This window comes from Pleurodeles waltl, chromosome 5, assembly GCF_031143425.1.
Source record: "Pleurodeles waltl isolate 20211129_DDA chromosome 5, aPleWal1.hap1.20221129, whole genome shotgun sequence".
In the NCBI taxonomy this organism is placed as follows: domain Eukaryota; kingdom Metazoa; phylum Chordata; class Amphibia; order Caudata; family Salamandridae; genus Pleurodeles; species Pleurodeles waltl.
Window position 1 is genome coordinate 184661447 of NC_090444.1, and position 26621 is coordinate 184688067.

Below are 26621 nucleotides of genomic sequence, written 5' to 3' on the forward strand. Positions count from 1 at the left end.
AAAGATTGTACCCTATTAACTGCAGGTAACAGAATAATTTCTGTTACAAAAGTAGTAACGCCGTGAGCTACCTCCATAAAATACAAATGTGTTATCTGTAGTTTGTGTTTTGCTATGTAGCAGACATTTTAACTCTCTCTGCTTCAACTGTGATTAGACAAAACACAAGTATCTCCATGAAGATAAGAGTTATCTTACCATTTTTATCCCCTCAAACCTGCTGGAAACACAAAGATCTCTGTAGTAATTGCCATGATCCATAGTATGTTTTAAAATGCAGCCTCTGTGACCAATTAAGTAAGCCTGAACAGATTTACTGTCACATTTGTCCTTGTTGACATAATTACGCCACTGGGATGTCAGCCTTTTCTGCTGCCTAACTTTGATCCTTAATTTATGGGATCCTGAAGTACTTTTTTCTATTTCCAGTACTGTCTGGGTGCAACTATGGAGTGCACACCACTAAGCTGGATTTCACAACAATATATAGTCATTATTTTACCCTAGCCAAAATGTGCCTCCTTGGTCTTGGGGCTTCTACTACTACTTGTGGATTTATAGAAGGAGCTGTACCAGTAGTGCAAAAGGGCCTCCATAAAATGCTTTACAGGTGGTCTAACAGTACCGTCAGGGGTTTGGCTAATTTTGTGATAGGATCAACTCCAACCATTTCCCTTTGAGGAGGACCCTTCTCTTGTTCTGCCAGGCAAATATTGGATCTCACCCTCATAAAGAATAAATAACATCACCAGTGCCTTATGAACCCCAATGAATAGTATTTTGTGTTGATAGATGTGCATTAAGTGAGGAGGCAATATGATGATATCACATCATCCATCAACAAATTAACAGCTGGTTTTGCCAAGGCACTCCACTACAACTAATGACGAGAATACAGGCACCCATCAGAAGGCAGTTTAAATTCAAAGACAGAAAACGAGCGTTGGGCACAGCTCTAGGTTGTATCCACTAGATCCAGCATTACAAAAGGCATGTTACTGTCACTTCATAGACATATCAATTTTCAATAGATGTCAGTCTAAATAGATCTCCAAAAATCCTGATTTTTTTTACCCACTTCCCCCATTTTTCTTCATAGCCCATCCATCAGCAAACAGGTACTCTAGAACAAGGCACGTCCATATTTCCATATTTACATTTCAAGCAATCAATCAATCAATCAAGAAATTTGTAAAGCGCGCTACTCACCCGGAGGGTCTCAAGGCGCTGGGCACAGACAGACAGTGCACGGCAGCGAGAGCGGTCACACTGGGGGCTGCGTGGCGGTGAGGGGAGCGACCTGCCTGGGAACCAGGGCTGACTCAAACTACTTATGTGATATTGCACTATTTGATCCCAAATGGATCCTGCTGGAAAAATGACAAACCCAGGTAGAATAACAAGGTTGAACGCTAATTATTTCTGAACTGGAAAGGAGGATTTTAATGCGGGTTCGAATGAGAGATGTAACGTCCGCTGCTTTCATATAATTCACATAATTCCACTTTTGTAAACTTGACCAAATTTAATAAACTGTCAAAGCCTCAATAGGGAAGGGGAAACTATGCATGTTAAATATAGCGCTATGAATAGCGGTGCGTTCATATACTGAATATCTCTTACACATACCTAATTTTTTGTTACTTCTCAGTTTCTGGTATAAAGGCAAGGTTTGAAATTCTGCAGCAGGAAGCAAATACATTATCAAATCATTTTGCCTATACCTTCAAATCTTGTTTGACCTTAGCAAGTGCTGAACATACCTTTCGCAGGATGCAAATTACTTTGGAGATACAAAGAATAATGCATTGCCCTCAATTGAATGAACACCAGTAATTCAATTGGAGTTTTGCTGATGTCATAACAAGCAAAACCTCTCAATTGAATTGGAGGCCTTATATTTAATTTGGATCCACACGCTGTGGGCCATAATGTAAACAGACCATAATGTCGTGTTATCTTATTGAATGGAATGTTTTCTGGATGTAATACCAATGAAAGCTTGCACTATGTAAATTGGTGTGAAGTTCAAAGCGGGCAAGGTAGGAAGCAATTAGGCAAAAGGATATTTTCAGTGCACAACAATAGTCCGTTTAAAATCTAGGTGATTGTCTAAAGTGCTTTGGTGCTGAACGACCCTTGCATAGAAATGTATTATTTTGTTTACATGAATTGGAGACAGCCAAATCTTTAGAGCTGATTTGAAAGAATGTCATCAACAACATATTTCCATTTGTTTATTATAATGAACAGATATGATTTTTCAAAATATGTATATTCTGGTCATTCTATGCCATTTGTATTGTGCAGAAAATATAAGTTATACAGAATGAATTGTATCAGGAAGGAACAGAACCCTTTCACCAAATTGGTCTTCCGGTCATTTTCGCAATCAGGTCATTGTGCCATTTCTAGTAGCTCAATGTACTGACGCCATTTTGTTTCGGACCTGACCTTAAAAAGTAGAGCGCGTGTCTCAAAGATACAACAAAACGCTGGGGGTTGCAAAAGCCTCTCTGGGCAAGTAGTCACAAGAATACCATGTGTGTCTTATATACACACCAAAACATTTTACATTATTTGAGTACATAAGGAAATATATGGCTTTGACTTTATGCAAAATAAAAACAGAAGCATCTTCAACAAATTGCTGGCAAACTAAGATTAAATGTGCTATGCAAATTTATACACAATAACAATTATTTATTATCATTTGTATATTGCCATTGGAATCCAGTTGTGCTGCATACATTCTGCCAATACGAACATTTGTTTCAAGTAAAATGTACTGAAAATCCTCGTGTTTAGTCAAAAACATGATTCCACATACTAAAATGGTCACTTTGCACAATCATACAGACATATTGAATTCAGCTATGTTCAGGGCTGGCAATGGACAAAATGTACTGCAGAAAGCCACAAACTGGGGGGCCAAGGGCTGGCATCAGAGTAGGGCGGAGTCATAAGGGTTGGATTCTGACCTTCAACTTGTGCATTTATTTAAAAAAAAAGAAGAAAAAAAAAAAACTCAGCCACAAAGAAATTGGTATCAAGGACAAATGTGATAGTAAATCTACTCTGGTTTACTTAGTTGTTGCAAACATGCTGCATTTTAAAATAGCATATTGGGTTAAGGCATTTTCTGCAGAGATCTTTGTGTGCCCAACAAGTTATGAGGTATAAGAGGGGTAAGCTAACTCTGATGTTTAGTGCAATTGCTAAAGAGATCTGTACAGTGCCTGATTTGAGCAAGTGACTGCATAGAGGGCCTTCTGGTACTCTTTTTAGGGACTTATTTTTGCATCATTAGACTTTGACCCAGAACAGGAAAAAGAAAGCCAGAAAGGGGATAAAGAACGGGAAAGGGAATAATGGTGAAACCGTAACAAAGGTGGTAAGCAGGGATGAAAAAGAACATGCACAAGTGAGCTAAAGGGGTGGATGTGTAGGGTGGTGGATGAAAGAGGCATGAGTTGGAATCAATATTATGCAGATTTTGTATTCTGCAATGCCAAAATCTGGTAGGTTGGCCACTTATTCTTTTGCAAATTAAGCACTGGTTCTATATGCAGTTTATTCACAGCTTTGACTCATAAAATCATATTGAGGGTTTATGTGCATGAAGCAAAGCACAGCATGCAGCAGCCAGGTTACAGATTTTTATTTTATGTATCCAACTCAAGGGTTACTACTTATGATGCAGAAAGCTTGCTGAGACATAAGGTACAATGCTTATCATATTATGAAGTCTAATCAAGGAGGGACGTGTAAACAGCAAAGCATAAGTTTAGAGCCTTATTGTTTTATTACAAGGTTGCTAAAAATTGTTTCTTTGGACAGTTACAAAGAGTTATTAGTAAGTGCTTAATAAATGGTTATCTGGCATTCTTACGTGCATGCATAACTTTCACACAAAGCTTAGAAAACCCATAACCTCCCGGTATAGCATAGATTAATCTGACATTCTTACTGTCCGTACAAATCTCTTTCATACAAAACTTAGAAAACTGAAAAGCTACCTTGTCACCTGTTAGGTGACAAGCAGAGTGTCTTTCTTTCCTGCCAACAAGGTGTTACAATTCTAGCTAGCCCACAGCCAGGAGAAAACTGCATCAAAAAGAGTGCTGATGACTCATTAAATGAGGCAATTATGTTTGGCCCAGCTGGAACTGAAAAGGCTCCCCTCATCCCTTGCAGGGTGATGCACTGAATGCAAAACACAGAAAGTGAAACACTGCCAATACATACAAACAGTGCACATCCAGACAGAAACAGTGGTGTATAACTATCACCTGCAGACTTTTCATCTCAATAGGTGGCAAAACAAGACCTCATGCCACTGAGTTCATATGTGAACTTTTCAAGAGACCCTCACTACAAAGGAAGGTAAGACCAAACGTGAGCCCCGTGATAACTGTGTCACTGGAACCAAGCTGCACCTGACTTAAAAGGCCACACTAGGCTGAAACAGGTCTTGAGTTGCTCGTGTTCCAGGTCAGTGAGGCCACCCTGGGCAATTATTAGTGGTTAGACAATTTACAAGCATTCCTCCCAACAGTTTTTGTGCATTTGTGGTGCTACAATGATGGTCCTGCTTATTGAACCAAACTCAGATGCATATTAGCCAGCAGGCAAGTAAGTGTAGGTACTTGCACAAAAACATACAAAATGCTAGTCTAATAATTCTGAACAGGGAGAAGTAGAGATATATTCATTTTTTAAAGGGGACAACCAATGATCCATGTCACCATGCTTAACCCCTCATTTAGTATGTCTGGCAGTAACTGGTGCCACTACGTCTTTTTACCCACATAAAAGATGGTAGCAGCTATGAATTGCATTCTCCAACTATTTACCCCCACCATTGGCAGTAATATTGCAACAATAATTCTTAGGTGTTTTGTTGTCCGTATTATTATTATTCAAAGCTGACTTTATTCAGTTTTTGCCTTAGTTAGCATTTTAGAACTGGATTTTTGTTTGCTTGGTCATCTTTGTCTGTTGGTCTGGTTAATGTTTACTTTTTGGTCACTATGTTTTGATGATTTTGCCAGACAGCTGGAAAAGTATTCAAAGGTGGTGATCGTCCTGCAAACTGTTAATTGAGTGATTTTGAGTTTGTGATGCAAATCCTCACTTCTAAAAATAAATAAAAGATAATAAAATTATATAAACCCAAAAAACGACATGATTTATGCTTCTGAATTTGCTTATTTTCAAGTTTTGAACGTCAGTAAGACTGTAAGACTATTATTAGACTTTCAATCAGGACTGTTTTGGGGTTCGTAATCTCTATTTTTTGGGAGGAGAAAGAATTACAGAAAAACCTAAGCTGAAAATAATTACCCAGAAAAGTCTTAAAAAGTGTATCAGTTTCATTAAAATATTTGAGTTAATTTGAATTACACCATTGTTTCGAGGATGAAGTACCAAGAACTAGCTGCCTACCTCTGAGCTTGACTTGCTACATGAAAGTTAACAAACTTTCTTTTATAAAAACTCTATCACAGCATTTCCCAAACTGTGAATCACAACCTACTGGTGTGCTGGAAACCCAAATGTTGGTGGGTTTGCAATGTTCATGTAATAGATAAAGATGTGTTTAATTTAAGTGTTTACCTTTTCACAATTGCTGGTGCTACAAAGAAAGAGGTTAAATGTCAGACTAGGGCCCTGATTTAAGAGGGCCCAGTGCCATCTAACAACACATTAGCGTAATTTTTTATGCTGATGTGGTGTTAGATGGCCAAAGCTATATTTACAAAGTGGTGCAATGCATGCACCACTTTGTAACCCCTTGAGCTACATTATGCCTGTGCCAGGCACAATGTATGCAAGGGGGCATTCCCCCATTGGGGGGGCACAAAAATGGGATTTCTTTGCGTCATTTTTTCTGGCATTTTTAATGCCTGCTCAGAGCAGGCGTTAAAAGGGTGCACACCATTATTTATAATTTATAATGGACCCCTATGTACTGTTCAGGGTTAGCGCCAAAATTTACATGAACAGTACATCAATAGCATCACAATTCTGATGGTATTGCCTCCTACCCCGTGCCATGGTATTTTAAATACAGCGCACACATGGTGGCGGTAGGGGGCACTACGGTGTGCAAAGAAAGTGGTGCTGCACTAGGAGCAGCGCCACTTTTCTTAAATAAGCCACTAGGGGCCAGATGTAGGAAGGAAGCAATTTGCGAGTTGCAAATTGCGAGTCCTTCCGACTCGCAATTTGCAACTCGCAAATTGCTATGCAGTACGGTGTCTCAGACACCGACTGCAACTCGCTATGGGGTCGCAATGACCCACCTCATGAATATTCATGAGGTGGGTCGCAAATTGCGGCCCCATAGCGAGTATAGGCACTCGCTAACATGGAGGCCTGCTGTAGTCAGCAGGCCTCCATGTTAGCGACCTGCTTTTAAATAAAGCATTTTTTATTTTTTAAATGTAGCCCGTTTTCCCTAAGGGAAAACGAGCTGCATTTCAAAAAAATCCGAAACCTTTTGTTTCGGTTTTTTCAGGGCAGGGAGTGGTCCCTTGGACCACTCCCTGCCCTGAAAAAATATTTTGGGGTCCAGTCTCAAACTGGAAGGGGTCCCATGGGGACCCCTTCCAATTTGCGAGTGGGTTACCATCCACTTGAAGTGGATGGTAACTGCGACTCCATTTGCGACCGCGTACGCGGTCGCAAATGGAGTTGCATACCACTGCGACTCGCAAATAGGAAGGGAACACCCCTTCCTAATTGCGATTCGGAAATGCATTTTGCGAGTCGGTAACGAATCGCAAAATGCATTTCTGCATAGGAAACACGCATTTGCTAGTCGCAAACGGCAGATTTTGCCGTTTGCGACTCGCAAAGTGTTTCCTACATCTGGCCCTAGGTCTTCTAATAAATTGCTGCTTACTCTATTAACATGGAGATTGGTGTTTGCTTTTCATTTTTTGACTGAAAGGAGTTTTGAAAGTGAATTGTGTAATAATCTTGCTTGAGTACAAGGAGCGTGAAAGGAAAGGAAAGACTGTAGCATGTTATTTTCTTTTCAACACATAGCAAAATGTAAATACCTACAATTGAACTGTATGCATTCAGCGGTGAGGAAAGCAAACATGAAGCACTTTTTTGTAATTCTTGAATATGCTTAAACAGAGATTTTCATAGGAATAAAACAAATCCAGACAATAGACGATTTATATAATTTTATCAGAAAACTGTATGTCTGTTTAAATTCGGTGGTCATCTCAATGAAAGATGTGCTGTCTGTAAATGACAATCTGTTACAACAAAATGCTTTAGTTACATAAAAAACCGTCATGCCTCTTGTTAATTAAAGGTAGGGTTTAAAAGATTTGGGAATCACTACTCTATCGCATAAGAATTCTCTTCTAAGAAAAATGTTTCCCATGGAGCTTGATCCAGCTCCATGAACATTTGTGATTCCTGCTGTCAAAATGCTAACATGTGGGAACTATTTTGTACCCCACTGCACAAAACTCAAATATTTCTCTTCTAAGTACCACATAGGAACAACTTTCAACACACCCCTATTTCTCCTGCACTCCACCACGAATTATACAAGCCTACAATTCCTAGAGTAAAAACACTTGCACATACAGACAACATAAAAAGGCACTATTTACCTTGAAATGCAACACCACAACATGACAGGAACAGATTATCACCTTTTTGACTAGGTTGAATATTTAACCCACCACATACCAAAACTCTCCTACCTTCTGCATGTATAATTCTTCATTGCTCAGAAGCCAGGTGTGCACTGTATAGCTCCCAATACATATACATTAGTTACCACCACATAGGAATAATGCCTGAAAAAATATCCATCTCAACCAGAGCTTGACCCACATTCGTGAAAGCCCCAACCTTGCTATTAAGGACAAAAAATACAATTTTATGGCCAAATACAAAGCCTTATTTTAAGAAATCGGGTTCTTGGTTAACTGAAGTGTGAGCCCTGGTCAAGCAGCAACTACAGTCTCTGTCAGGGTAAGGGCCCAGCAAACCCCAAATTAACCTGTGCTCAAACCCCTAGTATCTTGGCACAGTGGAGTCAGGTCTAGCCCAGGGGCAATGTGTAAGGTATTTGTGCTACACTCCTAATAGTAACACAGTGAAAACACACCACCAAAGGAGCCAACAACAGAGTTAGTTAGATGAACAGAGTTGAATTCAATAAATAAAACAATACCAAAATGACATAAATCTGACTAGCAGAACTGGACATATTGGAAACTAAAGTTTTTGGTAAAAATAGTGCCAAAAGGCTTATTGCACCAACTGTGGATATCTGGTTGTGCTGGACTGGGACCAAGTCACAAGTTCAGGCCGACCGCAATAGAGTATGGGCCAGCTAATGGGACCCAGTTAGGCATGTTGAACAAAAATACCTTCCATCCTGGTTTGCGGAGTGTTGCATGGACCCACGTCAAAGATGTGTCATGCATCTGAGGCAATGCATTGGTTCTGTGATGCAACAAGGCTGCAGTGCAAGATCCTGTTGCATTGATGTCGAGGATCCCTCTAACCGGGGCTTGCGATGTGAAGGCTGTGTCGGGGATGCAACTCTGTTTGTCTGCGATGTGGAGTTTGGCATCGTCATTGAGGCTGCCATCGATGAGAGATGAGGACCTATGCGGGAGAAGGATCGCACAGCAGCGGCTCTGAAGGTGATGAGGGTTATGACGTCAATGCAAGTCTTTATGACGGGCCCAATCCACACAGCGGTGGTGATGCGTTGATTTTGCCTGAGTTAGTGCTGTGCAACAGAGAAGATGATTCGGTTTCACTGGCTCCACAGGCTGGCAGAGTACCTGAGGCCCACTTTCAAGGGTCCAAGACTGGGGTGGTACCACTTGACAGGGCAGACTCACATATGGCAGAGTCCAGGTGCAGAGGCAAGGTTGTTGGACGTCTGTTATGCCCCTGAGGCTTCAGATCTGGAGGCCAGCCATCTAGCCCTTGGGTTCACTCTGGGTTCTGCGTTAAGACCTTCTCATCCAGTGTTAGAAATTGCGTATTTGGTCTGCAGAGGTATGCACCCTGTCCAAGCAGGAACTACAATCCTAGTCAGGGTAAATAATGAACAGACCCTAAATTAACCTGTGCTTCCCCTCCCCCCGGTAGCTCAGCACAAAGCAGGCAGGCTTAACGTAAGAGGCAATGTGTTAAGTATTTGTGCAGCACTTCAAACATTAAAACAGTGAAAACACCACACCTGATTAGAAAAATAGTGCATAATGTAATGAACAAAACAAGACCAAAATGACATAAATCCAATATGTAGAGCCAGAATTTTTAAATAATAAACTGAGTTGTATTGCTTTAAAAGCTTAAAGTGCCAACCGGGGCTATTTGGTCATGGGTTAAATCTGAAGGTTTAGGCAACTGTGATGGAGCATGGTTTCAGTAAAGGGACTAGAGCCTTTGCAAGCTGCAAAAGTACCTTGTTTGCATCAACATCAAGAGAGATGCGAGGAGCAGAGGAAGCAATGCGTTGTCGTCAATCTTTGGGGTGGAGGTGATGCATCGGTTCCAAGCTGCCCAAAGTCAGAGATATGTCATAAATGTAGGCAATGCTCCACGCAGTTGGCAATGCACTGCACTCGATCCTTGCCGCAGTGGCGATGTGTCAGTGTAGATGGAGATGCGCTGATTCAGAGTGGCACTATTTGGCAGGGCAAGACTTACAGATGGCAGAGTCTGCTGGGTGCCAGGTGCTGCAGCAAGCACATTGGAAGTCTTTTTTGTCCTTGAGACTTCAGAAAACAGAAGGCCATTCAGCTGACCCTTGGAGTCACTCAGGGTCTTGGGTTCAATTGATGTGTGTCTAGTACTTATAACCCAGGCAAGGAGGGCAGCAGGTCAGCACAGCAAGAAAGAAGTTCTTCCAGACCAGCAGTCCAACAGTTTGAGAATCCTTCAGCAGCACAACAGTCCTTACCCACAGGTCCAGATGTGTACTGAGCTGGTGGGGTCCAGTGTGTATACCCAGTGGTGCCTTTGAAGTGGGGGGACTTCAAAGAAGCACTTTGACATGCACAGAGGTTCTCTTCTCCTGCCCTGGCTCAAGACTCAAGAGAGGGGGTTAAGCAGTCCTTTATGTGGGGACGGGACACAACCTATTCAGGTGTAAGTGTGAGGCTGTGGCTAGCTCCTCCCTACCATCCTGCCCAGGGTAGCCCATCAGGATGTGGATGGCCCATCAGTCACACCTAAGCTCCCTTTGTTTGTGACTGTCTCGGGGGAATGCACAAAGCCCATCTTTCACCCACCCCAGACATGTATTGGAGACAGGCTGCAGGCACAAAGGGCTAAGAGCAGGTAAATATCAACTTTCTAATAGTGGCATTTTCAAACTTGTAATAATAAAGCTGAATTTAAGGGAGGAGCCAAGATGGCGACCAAGTCGGACGCCTAACGAGGAGCTCCGACTCAGACCTGGAATAATAATCCTGCAGGGCAGTCCCGCAAAAGGGAGACAGTTCCCTGGTGGTGTGCGCCCGATCCCCGGGAGGCACACGAACCCGCGGGGCTGTTCGAGCCCGCGCGGAGAGACGGAGCCGGTGGAGGAGCCGGAATAGAGGCGCAGCTACTGAGCCGCGAAATGGCGGCACCCTGGAGCCCTGAGCCTCCGACGGGAGGAACGAGCACTCTGGAGTGGCAGAGGTAGGGGCCGGGGGCCTTTGGAGCGGGGGGGCATCGGGAGTCGCAGCCCAAGCACCGGGGCGACCCCCCCCCTCACAGCTGCATTCCTCTTTCTTCCCCCCCTTCACTTCCCTTGGGCCCGGCCGCACAGAGCGGCGAGTACCGGCGGACCTCGCCACAGGGGGCGAGCCGCCCCGACGCACCAAGCGTTGGGGGGGGCACAGCAGGAAAACTAAGATGTGTCCGGGCACGGCAGCCGGCCCGGACACAAAGAAATTTCAAGGGAGCTACATACAGGGAGCAGTCAGAGTCTCATGGACGCTCACCTGACCCAAGGGTGAGGCGCCCAAACGTAACGGGGAATAGGCCCCCCAGCCCAAGCACCGGGGCGACCCCCCCCCCCTCACAGCTGCATTCCTCTTTCTTCCCCCCCTTCACTTCCCTTGGGCCCGGCCGCACAGAGCGGCGAGTACCGGCGGACCTCGCCACAGGGGGCGAGCCGCCCCGACGCACCAAGCGTTGGGGGGGCACAGCAGGAAAACTAAGATGTGTCCGGGCACGGCAGCCGGCCCGGACACAAAGAAATTTCAATGGAGCTACATACAGGGAGCAGTCAGAGTCTCATGGACGCTCACCTGACCCAAGGGTGAGGCGCCCAAACGTAACGGGGAATAGGCCCCCCGTCATTTGGAAGCTGACAAACAGCTGCTTCCCACCCACCCTCCCTCCAGGGACGCGGAGATAACGTGGAGTAAAGAAGGCAAAGGGGGCAACACAGCAAACAGATGAAAAACAGCAGAGGGGGGCAGCCCAACAAGAAGGCTCCCCCTCTCCCCTCCCCCCCCTTCTCCCCCCTGCGCCCTCATCAGATTTTCCTGCGTTGCACGAGCTGGTGCCTGCAGACACGAACGGCGGGGATATCGGTGGAAGAATATTGCGCTCACCAGGATTGCCCTGACCCCCCAGGGGCTCAACACAGGGCAGACACTCTGAAGAGGCACCTGCGCTCACCCGGGGACTGGAACGCCCAACTAGCAGCACCAAGATCCCCCCCGACAGCTGCCCTCGACTCAGCATAAACCTTTACAGATAGAATAGACAAGGAGGGACCAGGAACAGGGAACAGGGGCCTCAACAAGGTATACTACGCCGAAAGGTAGATTGGAACTCCCGGGGCGCTTCGTCGCTCTAGAAACGCACAATTTAACTGACTCCTGGCAACAGGAAATATATAAGAGGAATAACAATGGCCGGGAAATCCAAGTCAGTGAAAAACCAAGAACGAACCGCGCCCGGCCCGTCGCACACCGACCATCAGCAACTCCTAACCTTGCAATCACTGGAAAGTACACTCCAATCCCACTCTGTGCAGTTAAAAAAAGTGTGACAGGCAATCATGGACACTAAATCCACACTAGAACTAAAAATAGACACAGTATCACAAGATCTAAACCTACTCAGAGTGGATCATCGGAACTTGACAGAGAGGGTGAAAACTACCGAGGATACCCTGAGCAAGACGAGCCCCATGGCCTCGGACAACCGGAAACAAATCCAGCGCCTGGACGCAGAGGTGAAGATCCTATGGAGGCGTGCCGAGGAAGCGGAAAGCAGATCCTGTCGCAATAATATTCGCTTTGTGGGGTTCCCTGAGCACCCACCAGAACAGAACTCGGAACTAACCATAGAGCAGTGGCTAATCAAAGAAGTACTGAGCGGGGCCCCTTCGAAGTTCTTCTCTGTCGAGCGAGAGTATAGAATCCCGGGCAGACCGCCTCTACCGGGTCAACCTCCCAGACCATTAATAGTGAGGCTACTGAATTACAGAGACCGTGATTTGATACTGCAGCAATGTCGCAGCGAAGGCCCATTCCGGCAGGAGGGCTCAGTGGTCCATGCTTTCCCAGACTTCACCCAGGAAGTACAGAAACAACAAAACTCCTATATGAAAGTCAAACAACAGCTCCGGGAACACAATGTCAAATATGCTCTTCTTTTCCCTGCCAAATTGAGGGTGATCTCTGAAGAACATACCCATGTGTTCCCATCCCCCAAAGATGCTTGGACCTGGATGCATGCTAAAGGCATAGCACTGTCTAGTGAAGGAGCGAATGAAGAGGAGGAATGGACGCCATCCACATCGAGAAAACGCAATTAGAAACACTACAAGGGACAGCCCACGGAGAAGCAAGCAGCAGAGGAAAGAGCAAAAGTGCTAAAAGAAACTCCGTTACTAATGCAGAACTCCTTCGAGACACTCAGGGCGCGCCACTCGGCGGGCTCGGACTCAGAATCGGCCAGCTCGGACTCCACGATTACAGAGGCGCTCCGGGGCCCGGAGGTTACCCCTACAACAGCAGATGAACTGTAAACGAAAATAGCACACCGGATTCCTCAGTCCCGATAGGGCAGCGAGCGACTGGGTTACAGAAGAAACAGCAACAAGAACTGAATCACCAGCCACACTGGCTATAAAGAGTATCTTTTGAACGATTAAATCCTCGACCCCTGTGTTTGCTGATTAATACCTGCGGACAAGCAAAAAGGGGGTGACCAACACTATACAACACAATATAACGGGAGTGCCCACACTCATATATACACACGCCCTCAGACCAGGTCTGAGGAAGGATGCGTGCTCCACACAAGGGCCACATCTGATATTAATACGGCTCTCCCACAGGTATCCGAACGGATACAGATCTCACCACATAGTAGTGCATGGGGTGTTTCACTAAGCGTTAGTAGTTGGTTCAGGGAAATAGTTAGAACGAGGGGAGGGATTTGGGGAGTTAAAGGGGTTGTTATAGACCAACTCAGAGAGCAGAATACACCATTGTGGATGTCAGTCTTAAGTACACACCCGGTGGAACGGGGGGGAGTCCAAAAGGAAGCTGCACACTGAGATATGCAGGATGCAGTCGCACCATACAGTGACACATGTCTGGGCACACGACTTCACATGCACACATGCTGGGCGTCCTTACTCTAAGACGCTGTGTACGATGATGTTGGAGTTCCTTGATATTAGGGTGAGTTTGACACAAGGAAGTGTACTGTACTTTGAGGTTAGTTGATAGACTGCACTGAGTCATTACTCTGCGTGACAGTGGTTGGAATTGATACGGGTGTGAAATGAATTATATTTACTGTGCAACTACAGTAGTAGAACGTTTGAGATTCTCCCATAAGTTTTATATACTTTATATTCTAGATATGTTTTTTTGTGCCCTCGTACTGTTTAAGATATTCACTTATAGTAATGATTGCTTGATAAATATATTTATTTTCCATTTTCTTGTCAGTGAATTGGACTTTCCATTGGATTACTATTCATATATGGTGTCAAGAGCATTGGATACGTGCAAATCCTTACTACGGATTTTTTTTGGGATTTGTGGTGGACAAATAAGGTATTTTGTGATTTAGAAATGTTTGGAGTCGGGTCACTTTTATGCACCATGGGTGTTATGGGTTAGGCTTTTCTTGAGGATGGTTTCGCACGTGTTTAGAACTTGCTGGTGGCTTTCACTGACTGATTGGTTACGGGTGTTCTTTTGGTATTTGAATAGGCTTTTGTATTTTTTCCTTCACTTTTGATCAGGTTATTGGTATTATTATAATCTCACCTACCTTGGGCTTGTACACTCACATTATACTGATTTGACGATTGAGCATATTGGTTTTAATTTGTTTTTTGTTTTTTTTATTTTATTTTATGATTTCTAGTCCTGAAGAAGTCGTAAGGGATGTAAATATTTCCCGAGACGAAACATGTGTTGGCTGGAAGTACAAATTTCTTTGGATGTCAGAACGTCGAATGTTATATCATAATCTGAATAAACTTTGGACATATCGATTGATCCTATTGGTTGATTCCAGGACCAGTTTGGCGTGATATTGGCTGATATATCATACTCATTTTCTATATGAATTGTCTATGTAATTTTCATTGTTTATAAGTAGGGACCCTCATTGTGTAATTTTCTTAATTTAGAGGTGGTTTCACCTCTTAGGGTAGGGTGTTCCCTTGTGAGGTTCCCCGTTATTGATATAGGGTAGTGTGGCATCCTGAGCGCCATATCTCCTCAATTTACACCCCGCTCTATTATTGCTGTTGTTGGTGAGGAGGCTGCTTGGGTGTAACCCTATAATAATTGTATTACCGTATCATGGATAGGAATAAGATAGCAGAAGAATCTTTTGTGAATTTAGCAAAGGGAGGTACTTTTCACAGTCCTTCTGGTGGTAACTTACAAAAGGAAGCACTAAGGAATACATCTTTGAGACTTGAGAGGTTAAAGAAGAATGAAGTATCCAAGTGGTGGGATGGGACGACGTTAAAACAATATAAAAAACTTAATCGTATCCCCCGAGGTTTGAGATCTCAGATCTTTCCTATTTATGACGACTTGGATGAAGATCTACTAGCACAATGGGACAGAGAGCTAACTGTTAGCTCTATGAAACTTATGGATATTCTGATTATTAATTCAGAGAGAAAAGTTAGCCAATTACAAACTGAGATCAACAGTTTAGAAAAAGAAATTGAAAGTTTAAACCTGAGAGAAGCCACTGATAAAAATTATAAAATCTTGGAGGAAGTACTATTAAAATATCAAGAAGATATTATGCAGAGGAAAGCACGCAAACTTAAGCGTGACGAGAAGGATTACCTGACTGGTAGAATTTTTACCTTTTCGAATAAATATGACCACCTTTTTCATACTGGTGGTCTCTCTAGTGGTTCAAATCTGTTGAAATTTTCTGACTCAACATCTGTCAGTACCTCGCAAACAAGTGACAGTGAGGTGGAAGAGGTAGCTAGCACTTCTGCTCAGGAAACCTCAAGTGGCAACAATTTTTTATTAGAACTAATGAGGATGAAACGGGGCAGAATTGCTCGAAACAGAGGGATGGCTTATACAAAAAAACCAGGAGGGGCAGGAGAGGAATGGGTAAATACTACAAAAGAGGTGGAGGGAGTCAAAACGAGATCACGAGACAGGAAAGTGTGAATTCAGAGGGTATATCATCAATTAATATTGTGAATTTATCCAGTATGGCCTTAACGACAGGGATCAAAAGTCTTTTATCTAAAGGTCTTAGTTATTGTCCCAGCAACTTTGGTGATCCCTGCAGATCCAAAATTGACTTGTTTAAGTTTGTACGCAAACTGAAACTCAAAAAATATTTTCAACATAATCGTTTCGAGGGTACAAGGTCTGATGCAATTGGTTCTTCCTTCAGTGCGTTGTCTATTGAGGATGTCCATGACACAGCAATCCTATTATCCTTAGCGGAACGTGATGAAGATCCTAACATTACTGTGAGAATTTTGAATGACTTAGATGTGATCTCCGACATAAGTGTATCTAGTGGTTTAAAAAGGAAATCCAAATGGACTCCGAGATCTCTAGGCTCCAACTCTTTAGATAAGTTTTTTGATTTGGTATGCAAGGACTATGACAACTATTTAGCAAAGAACAGATATCGTCAATCTTCAATTAATTTGAATACTGAGGAATTAGCTGCATTACAAGAACTTAAACTTAATAAAGACATTATTATCAGACAAGCAGATAAAGGTGGAAATGTGGTTATTATGGATAGGGTTGACTATGACAATGAGATTATGTCACAACTCAATGATTCGTCTTGTTATGAGAAGATTTCACATAATCCCATCTCAAACCTTGCACAAGCTATCAGTATTAAATTAGCGATATGACACCAACAGGGGTTACTTAACAGAGATGAATATTTGTATTTGAAGGTGCACCATCCTCGACATCCATGTTTATACACCCTACCTAAAATACATAAAGATTTGCCTTTCCCACCAGGGGGACCCATTGTATCGGGCATTCTTGGTCCCACGGAAAGGCTTTCAGAATTTGTGGACTGTTTTTTGCAACCATTTGTGCATAACCTTCCCTCCTTTATTAGAAACACCACGCATATTCTTAGTATTTTGAGCAATTTGGAGTGGGATAGTAACATGCTGTTGGCAACTTTAGACGTGGTTTCTTTGTATACCTGTATTAAGCATGACTTAGGCTTAGAAGCCTTGAAATATTTTTTATATAAGAGATCAGCAAATTTATGGGATCATACTAAGATGTTATTGGATATGATCGATATGATTACTACTAATAACTTCTTTATGTTCAACAATATGTGGTTTCGACAAAAACAAGGTGTAGCAATGGGCTCCAAATTCTCCCCATCCTATGTGAACTTGTTCATGGGATGGTTTGAACACACATGGATTTGGGGCCCTGGTGCCGTTGCATGGCAAACATTCATATTATTTTGGGGTCGCTATATAGACAACTGTTTAATGATCTGGACAGGAGGTGAAGAGAAACTCATTGAATTTTGTAGTTTCATAAACTCTAATGATATGAATATTAGATTTACCTTTCAATTTAGTGCTGTCAAGATAGAATTTTTGGACGTGGAACTCTTTATCTCTGAGGGTAAAATTCATAGTAGACTTTTTCGTAAGGCAACTGCTTGTAATTCGATTTTGCATGCTAAAAGTGCTCACCCCAGACATCAGGTGGCATCAATTCCCTTTGGAGAATATATGAGGGCACGACGTAATTGTAGCAAAGATGAGGAATTTGCTGAACAAATAAATGATATGGAAAGGAGGTTCTCAGCACGTGGCTACTCTAATAAGATTTTTTTTAAAGCAAGATACAGAGCCAGGCATTTTGATAGAAGTGATACTTTGAAACTCAAAGTGCATAATGAGACTAAGGAGACATCCAACTTGGTTAGGTTCATAACAGATTTCAATAACGCTTCCTTGATCTTGAAGAAATACATGTACAAACACTGGAATATACTAATGCAGGAAGAATCATTTAAGGATATGGTGACTGGGGGAGTTGTCACATCATTCCGTAAAGGCAGAACTCTTAGGAGTATTTTAAGTCCCAGCTATACCACTATTTCAACTAATCAAACTTGGTTATCCCAAAGAGGGGCGGGTTTCTTCAAATGTGGTTTCTGTGGAGTCTGTCGCTGGGCATGTCATAAGATACAGAAATTTGCTCATGATGGCAAGTCATTTGAAATCCGTGCCACCATGGATTGTAATTCCAATTTTGTTGTATATATAATACGATGCAAATGTACTAAAATTTATGTTGGAAGTACCATACGACCACTCAGAATTAGAATAGGAGAACATGTTCGGTCACTTAAGAATGTAGATATGAGATATCCCTTAGTGGCACATATGGTATCTTGCGATGCACAACCAACTCATAAAAGTTTTGAATTTTTTGGATTTGAGTATGTCCCCCGTGACCCAAGAGGTGGCAATAGGGAACTACGATTACGCAAACAAGAAGCAATGTGGATCATGAGATTAAGAGCAGTGGAGACAGGATTGAATTCCGATAGAGAATTTGAATTTTTTGTGGGGGATTAAAATATGTCTTTTTGTAAAATTGTAGCATATTCACATCAATACTGTTATATGAGTATGTATGTATGTAAATTGTTTTACAAGGTTACTGTTGTTTAATGTATGATGATATTTTTGTACTTACGAGTTAATAGCCAAGATCCTCAAACGTCATAGTTTTAATTAAACATGGGGGCTTCTCGTATACTCTTACTTACCCATCTCTTTTTTCCTTTAATTAACATATATTTGAGTTTTGGTTGTAATCTAACTTTAGTTGACCTAGTAGTAATTATAGTGCCATGGTAAGTATAGGTGATTTCCTGATTGTTTACTAAATTGGTTGTCTCGACTCGTTAACTTTGAATTGTTATGGGGTTATTTTGTTTTTTGTTATTGCCTATCGGCTTGTTTTACTAGTGGTATTTTCGATTTGCATTTGTTTTAATTGTATTTGTATTTGCAGTATTTATCATGTAGATCTCATTGGGTGGTCTGAGTAATTTTTCTCTTGGCTTTAATCTATTTATTGTTGAACCGTAAATAATTGGATCTATAAAACGTATTCTTCTTATAATGCCAACGGGCGGTATACTAGAGACCCGTTTATAAGTCTAAGCGTAGTTTGTTGTCCGTTCTCTGTGCTGTTGCCCTTGCACGTGGGCGTCCTTACTCTAAGACGCCGTGTACAATGATGTTGGAGTTCCTTGATATTAGGGTGAGTTTGACACAAGGAAGTGTACTGTACTTTGAGGTTAGTTGATAGACTACACTGAGTCATTACTCTGCGTGACAGTGGTTGGAATTGATACCGGTGTGAAATGAATTATATTTACTGTGCAACTACAGTAGTAGAACGTTTGAGATTCTCCCATAAGTTTTATATACTTTATATTCTAGATATGGTTTTTTGTGCCCTCGTACTGTTTAAGATATTCACTTTTAGTAATGATTGCTTGATAAATATATTTATTTTCCATTTTCTTGTCAGTGAATTGGACTTTCCATTGGATTACTATCCATATATGGTGTCAAGAGCATTGGATACGTGCAAATCCTTATTACAGATTATTTTTTTGGATTTGTGGTGGACAAATAAGGTATTTTGTGATTTAGAAATGTTTGGAGTCGGGTCACTTTTATGCACCATGGGTGTTATGGGTTAGGCTTTTCTTGAGGATGGTTTTGCACGTGTTTAGAACTTGCTGGTGTCTTTCACTGACTGATTGGTTACAGGTGTTCTTTTGATATTTGAATAAATGCAGGCTTTTGTATTTTTTCCTTCACTTTTGATCAGGTTATTGGTATTATTATAATCTCACCTACCTTGGGCTTGTACACTCACATTATACTGATTTGACGATTGAGCATATTGGTTTTAATTCGTTTTTTTGTGGTTTTTTTATTTTATTTTATGATTTCTAGCCCTGAGGAAGTCGTAAGGGATGTAAATATTTCCCGAGACGAAACACGTGTTGGCTGGAAGTACAAATTTCTTTGGATGTAAGAACGTCGAATGTTATATCATAATCTGAATAAACTTTGGAAACATCGATTGATTCTATTGGTTGATTCCAGGACCAGTTTGGCGTGATATGGACTGATATATCATACTCATTTTCTATATGAATAGTCTATGTAATTTTCATTGTTTATAAGTAGGGACCCTCATTGTGTAATTTTCTTAATTTAGAGGTGGTTTCACCTCTTAGGGTAGGGTGTTCCCTTGTGAGGTTCCCCGTTATTGATATAGGGTAGTGTGGCATCCTGAGCGCCACATCTCCTCAATTTACACCCCGCTCTATTATCACATGCACACCAATATGAAATAATTACGTGGAATGTGAGGGGCATTGGCACACCGGGCAAAAGGGCACAGGTGCACGCGTGTCTCAGACGCCAGAGAGTTCACGTAGCTATCCTACAAGAAACACACTTACTGGAACCTGAGCTGCAGGAAATCCGTGGGAAATGGGGCGGGCAGATAACAGGCACAGCCTACTCAGCGTTTGCTAGGGGGGTTCTAATTTGGATAGCAGGAGGCGTCCCGTTTACATGAACCTCACATAAAGTAGACCCAGGTGGCAGATATGTAATAGTGGAGGGACAATTAGACGGGAGGCACTTGGTGCTCATAGGGATTTACGCCCCCAACAATGCACTGGCGGGTTTTCTGGAAACACTCACCCCAGCACTACTAGTAAACCCTGCAGCCCCGGCCATATGGGGAGGTGATTTTAATGGCTTACCGAATGCAGCGCTTGATAGATCAACCCCACCCAAGAAAGGTACAACAAATAGAAGCTCTAAGAGCCCCTTACAGACATGGGCGGAAGATATGAGACTCTATGACGTATGGCGCATGCAACACCCCCAACAGAGAGAATACTCATTCTACTCAATACCCCACGGAGTGTATACTAGAATAGACATAATCTGGGGCTCTGCAGATATATGCACAATGTCGAGCGAGTCAGAGTACCTGGCTAAGACACTATCAGACCACTCGCCGCTCAAAATGATATAAAAATGGGGTGGAACTCGATCAGCGATCCCCACATGGCGGTTACAGCCAGAAGCACTCCAAGATCAGGCATAGGCAGAGGGGACTGGGCACAGCACTGAGGCAATATTGGGAAACCAACATAAACTCCGCAAGCACAAGGGCAGCAGAGTGGGAGGCACATAAAGTGGTGGTCAGGGGTTACTGTATGTCGTCCACTTGGGGAGTTAGGCGCACTCTACACTCGGAGATCAGTAACCTAGAGAAGGAATTGAGAGCGCTGGAAACAGCGGTGGCACGACAGGAAGCACCCTACACCGTATTGCAAGAGGCACGCTCAAAATATAAAGAAGCAGATGCTCGCCTCCGTAGGCATGACCACAAATATTACTTGATGCGACAGCAGTCGGAAGGAGACAGGTCAGGCAGGCTACTGGCATGGCTCCTAAAGGGAGACCGACAACAACCTCAAATAGGGGCCATACGACTAGACAACGGAGAGATGGCCTCCACACAACAGGAGATAAATGGGGCATTCAGGGAATATTACGCGAACCTTTACGCCAAGAGAACGGCCTGTACGCCAACACAGCTCACCGCATTTCTGGCAGGATCCCAGTTGGCACAATTGTCTCAGGGAGACGCTGAGAAATTGGAGGCCCCGTTGAGTTTAGCAGAGTTAAACGTACCAATAGCACAGATGCCCAGGAATAAGGCACTGGGAATAAATGGCCTCCCACTAGAATACTACACAAAATACTCAAATTATTTAAAGCCTCACCTACTGAAAGTGTTCGAAGAAGCCTGGAACCACAAGGCGCTGCCCCCCTCACAAAGAGAAGCCATGATAGCGGTCCTACCCAAACAGGGACAGGACCCCATGGACGTTAAATCCTATAGACCACTATCACTATTAAACACTGACTGTAAAATCCTGGGCAAAGTATTGGCTAACAGGCTAGCGCCCGCTATTCACACCTTAATACATGGCGACCAAAATGGCTTCATCCCCAAGCGCAACACCTTTCTAAATATCCGCAGACTATTGGGAGTGATGGGGGGCACTCCACCGGGGGCGCTTGAAGAAATGGTGCTCGCACTAGACATTGAGAAGGCATTCAACACAATGGGGTGGGACTTTCTGTTCGACACCATGCCGAAAATGGGAATAGGCCCTAAATATATACAATGGGTGCAGACACTATACTCCAGACCACAAGCACGCATGAAGACGGGGAGAGTTGTATCTGACAGTATCCCGATTGCCAGAGGCACTAAACAGGGGTGCCACCTGTCCCCCTTTCGGTTCGCAGTAGCGATGGAACCACTGGCGACCCGCCTGCGGATGATGGAGGACAGCTGGGGCATACTCAGGATTGGGGCGAAACATATAATATCTCTATATGCTGATGACGCCTTAATATACTTGCAGAAGGGAACCGAGACGATTCCGCTGGTAATTTAACTTTTGACTGAATTCGGAGGGTTATCTGGTCTGGTGATGAACTGGGGTAAATCGTGCGTGTTCCCCCTGTCTCCACGGCCGCTGCTAAATGGAGGTACATCCCAGACCGGGCAATTGAAATGGTGTTTTGACTCATTCAAATACCTGGGGGTACAAATATATCACAACTCAGAGAACCTCAGAGATGGAAACTTGGGGAGAGCTCTAGCTTCCATAAAAGGGTTGCTGCGTTTCTGGTGTAAACTTCCGCTATCACCGATGGGCAGAGTGGCGATAGCAAACATGCTGATACTACCTAGGCTACTATATTATTTTGCGGCACTGCTGCTTTTGATCCCTGGGAGTTTCTTCCGGGACCTGAATGGAGCCCAGTTGCAACTCATATGGGCGGGAGGTAGAGAGCGCGTCGCACTGACTACACTGCAGCGCCCAGTGTCTGAGGGCGGTCTGGGCACCCCTAACTTTGAATGATACTACGCGGCTGCGCAGCTACAGTGGATACTGAGCTGGATACATAGGCCCACACTGGCTGAATCGGAACGGGTACTGACGCACTTGTGCGGCACACCCTTGGTGGCCTGGCTGGCCACCAGGACTCCGAAGGATGTGTCCGATAAACCACTCATGCTAGTGGCGCATGCATGCTGGAAGAGATATATTCAAAATGGCGTAGCGCGCTCCCCTACTCGCCCCTCATACACCTGGGTGTAATTCCTGGCTGGGAAAGAGGAGAAAGAAAACGTTCACTATCGGTCTGGACGGAGGCGGGCATAGAGATGATAGGTGACTGCTTTGAAGAAGGGAAATTAATGTCCTTCGAACAGATACGGGATCTCTCTTCTGTAAATCCTGGTCAGTTCATGACATATTATGCCATATGCCACTCCATCAAGAAGTTGTGGCTAGCAGGGAACCAAGAACCTGCAACCTCCTCAGCATTACACCACATGCTACAATACGACAGCCAGTGAAAAGTCGTGTCGAACCTATACAAAACTCTGAACAAATACCCCGCACCCAACCTAGAAAATACTCGGAGAAGGTGGAACGCAGTCCTCCCAACCCCGATTTTGCAGGAGGAATGGCTGAACGCGTTACACCACATGCAAGGGGTATCGAGAAACCCCAGGTTTCGCTATACGCAATTTAATTATACACATCAAGCGTATCTCTCACCAGCCAGGGTTAAACATATGCATCCCAGCTCGGACCCAACCTGCCCAAGATGCCAGGCTCCGCTGACGCACTTCTATCATATGGTCTGGGAATGCGCACAGGTGCACAGGGAATGGAGTGGGATAGTGGAGAGGGTATCGGAGCTAACGGGGTTGGTGCTAACAGCAGACCCTAAATCCTGCTTGCTGGGACTGAGGCAGAGAGACAAGAAACATAAGCATTTATATAAATTTACAGACCTAGCATACGTAATGTATAAAAGACTGATAGCAATGAACTGGAAATCGGCCTCTGCTCCAGACCTGAAAACTTGGCACAACATGACACTGAGATGGGCTAGGGCAGAATTGATGGTGCTGCGGAAATCGGCTGGGGAGGGTCAACAGCACACAGGCAGCGAGGTCTGGGAAACCCGAATAAATAGATTGGAAGCTAAAAGCTATGAGAAACCACCATGAACCGGAATAAACGGTGACCGTAAGACAAACGTTTACTCACCTAACAGACCCCTACACGTCAAATAGGTCTGACAAGTCAAACACGTTGACCAAGGGTCACCGCCTTGCCCACCTCCTACACCAGCAAATACCCACAGCGATACCCGGTGCGGGACTAGGGCCCCACACAGGAACACAAGACCTCGGAACCCACACACACCACTGATTGTCACTTAAATGGGCCTCCCCCCCTCCATAGCAATCCACTAGACACGACAATTAACACCACTAACTAGGGACACATAAGCTCCTTAAACACACATGGTAAGAATGAACATGCAGGAACTACACTTGAAATTCCTTAAAAGTAATATGACGAGACCTCAGTTAAGCTTTGATTGTTAATTTGTGTGATAATGGTGCAATAAGATCTATTATATCCTGGCATTGTACATGCTGGAAATGTACCTAAAGTTAAAATGCAATAAAAATATTTAAAAAAAAAAAATAAAGCTGACTTTACCATTAAAGAGGTTTATCATTAAAATTCCATAGATACTAAACATAACAGATCAACCCTTTCCCAGTCAGAAATTACAGCTTATTAAATTTAATAATTGTAGCTGGTCTGCCAACAGGGGGCCTGCCTCATTACCCCTGCCTATTTGTTGAGTATGTTCCACCTATGATTAAGGCCTTAAGTTGTTTGCGACCTGCCGTGAGCTGGTGCCTTATTTTATAGAGCCAGATTGTTTGTGTGCTTCCTCCAGCTCCCTTACCTGTCCCTTCTTTCCTATTTGAGTCGAGCAGCAATAGCTATAAAGGAACCACAAACTACTGCTTTCAGGGTGTCCCACAATAAAGTTATAGGAGTATCAGGTGAGTCATTGGTGTCCAGGAAGGTGTGAATGGTGTCAGAAACTTTGGATATTGTGGAACTATGGAATTATATGTTAGGAGTTTGTGGTTAAGGCACCAGGTATGGTGTTGAGGTGTAGAGCCTGATAAATGAAGTGAGATGTAGACAGGCGAGTGATTTGGTGGTGAAGTGGTGGTTCCTGAGGCTGCAGAGGGGGCACGCAGCCCCCCGCATAAATTTAATATTCAGACCTGGGGAGATGGCGGTCCCCAGGGCTGGAGGGGAAGCCGTACGGGACTCCCCCCTTAAAAGAAAAGAATTGTTTTGCCCCTTTAAGGTGATGGTGGCCAGGACTCAAAGAGCCTTAAGAGAGGGGGCCCCATGTGCTACCCTCCTTTTTTTTACAAAATGCCTCCCAGACCTGGCCCACCCAGGGGGTATATTCAAAGCAAGTGTGAAAGCCTGCATTTGTTTCCTTTACATTTTTGCCACATTTTGGATCCGCCATGATTTTTTATGAAAATATTAAAACAAATGTTTTTTTGCCCTGATGAGGTCCCTCTGGGACCCTACCTTCAGAGCTAAGGAGTCAGGGTATCCCTACCTTGCCCTCTTTTCTTTTTCTTCACGTTGTTACTGGGACTTGGCTGACACTGAATCCCTGCTGAACTGAAGTTGAAGTGTTGGTAGCCAATCAAATCTAAGCATGAGGTCAGGAGAATATGTGAAGCCTTTGCACCTCTAGATAGCTATATATATTTTTCTTTTATTATCTTAAAAACGACTGTACAGATTCAAACCAAACAACAAAAAGGCTTCTTTCCAGACCAAAAGCTGCCTTTCTGCCAAATGTGGTGTCATTCTGACCACAGTTTTCTTATCAAAAGTTTTACTGCAAATATTGCAGTGATATTATCAATGATGTCATAGAAGATGTTATGAGTGATATATTATATGAGGTACTTAGAAGTGCATGGCGAGGGCATGAGTTATAATTACCTTAGTGTGCGAGTTATAGTCACTTGAAATAATTCTAACTTTGTAATTGAATTTCTATGTTTTTTAAATTCTATTTCCTAACTTTAACGTCTCTGTAACCTTTGTTTTTTCAGTGAATTTAGATTTCTTTTAACAGTAAATAATTTTAATTACTTTACATAAATCCAACCTCTGCCATGCACGGCTTTCAGCCATGTGCGGCCAACCCCCCATACCCAACCAACCCATGCCACACACAGGGGGTCATTCCGCCCGCCGGTCATTCTGACTTTCCCGCTGGGCGGGCGGGCGACCGCCGAAAGGCCGCCCGCCCGCCCAGCGGGAAAGCCCCAGCAACGATGAAGCCGGCTCCGAATGGAGCCGGCGGAGTTGCTGGTGTGCGACGGGTGCAGTGGCACCCGTCGCGATTTTCAGTGTCTGCTAGGCAGACACTGAAAATCATTATGGGGCCCTGTTAGGGGGCCCCTGCACTGCCCATGCCAGTGGCATGGGCAGTGCAGGGGTCCCCAGGGGCCCCCCGACACCCGTTCCCGCCATCCTGTTCCTGGCGGTTTTTACCGCCAGGACCAGGATGGCGGGAAGGGGGTCGGAATCCCCATGGCGGTGCTGCGAGCAGCGCCGCCATGGAGGATTCTTTGGGGCAGGGTTAAACCGGTGGGAAACCGCCGGTTGCCCTTTTCTGACCGTGGCTTTACCGCCGCGGTCAGAATTGCCCATGAAGCACCGCCAGCCTGGCGGTGCTTCCGCGGCACTCTGCCCTGGCCCTGACCGCCACAGTCTTAGGCTATGTGCCACAGGGATTGACCGCAGGCCCTGGCATAAGTCCAGGCCCTGCAGCCTACCCCTGTAACCACCCAACCCCACGCCACTCATGAAGTGCTTCTTTGTTTGGTGGTGATGTGATCATATCCCTGTGCAACAAGAATTGGTCTCCAAAATCGGGGGGAAACACGCTTGGGGGGTCTTTTTAGTAAGCTGTCCCTTATCCTGGGAAAAGGGCAGGAAGACGTTTTTTATACCACTAGTCTATATGGGGTGAGGACAAAAGGGCAGGGCTTCTAGGCTATTTTACATACTTGTAGCTTTTCAAA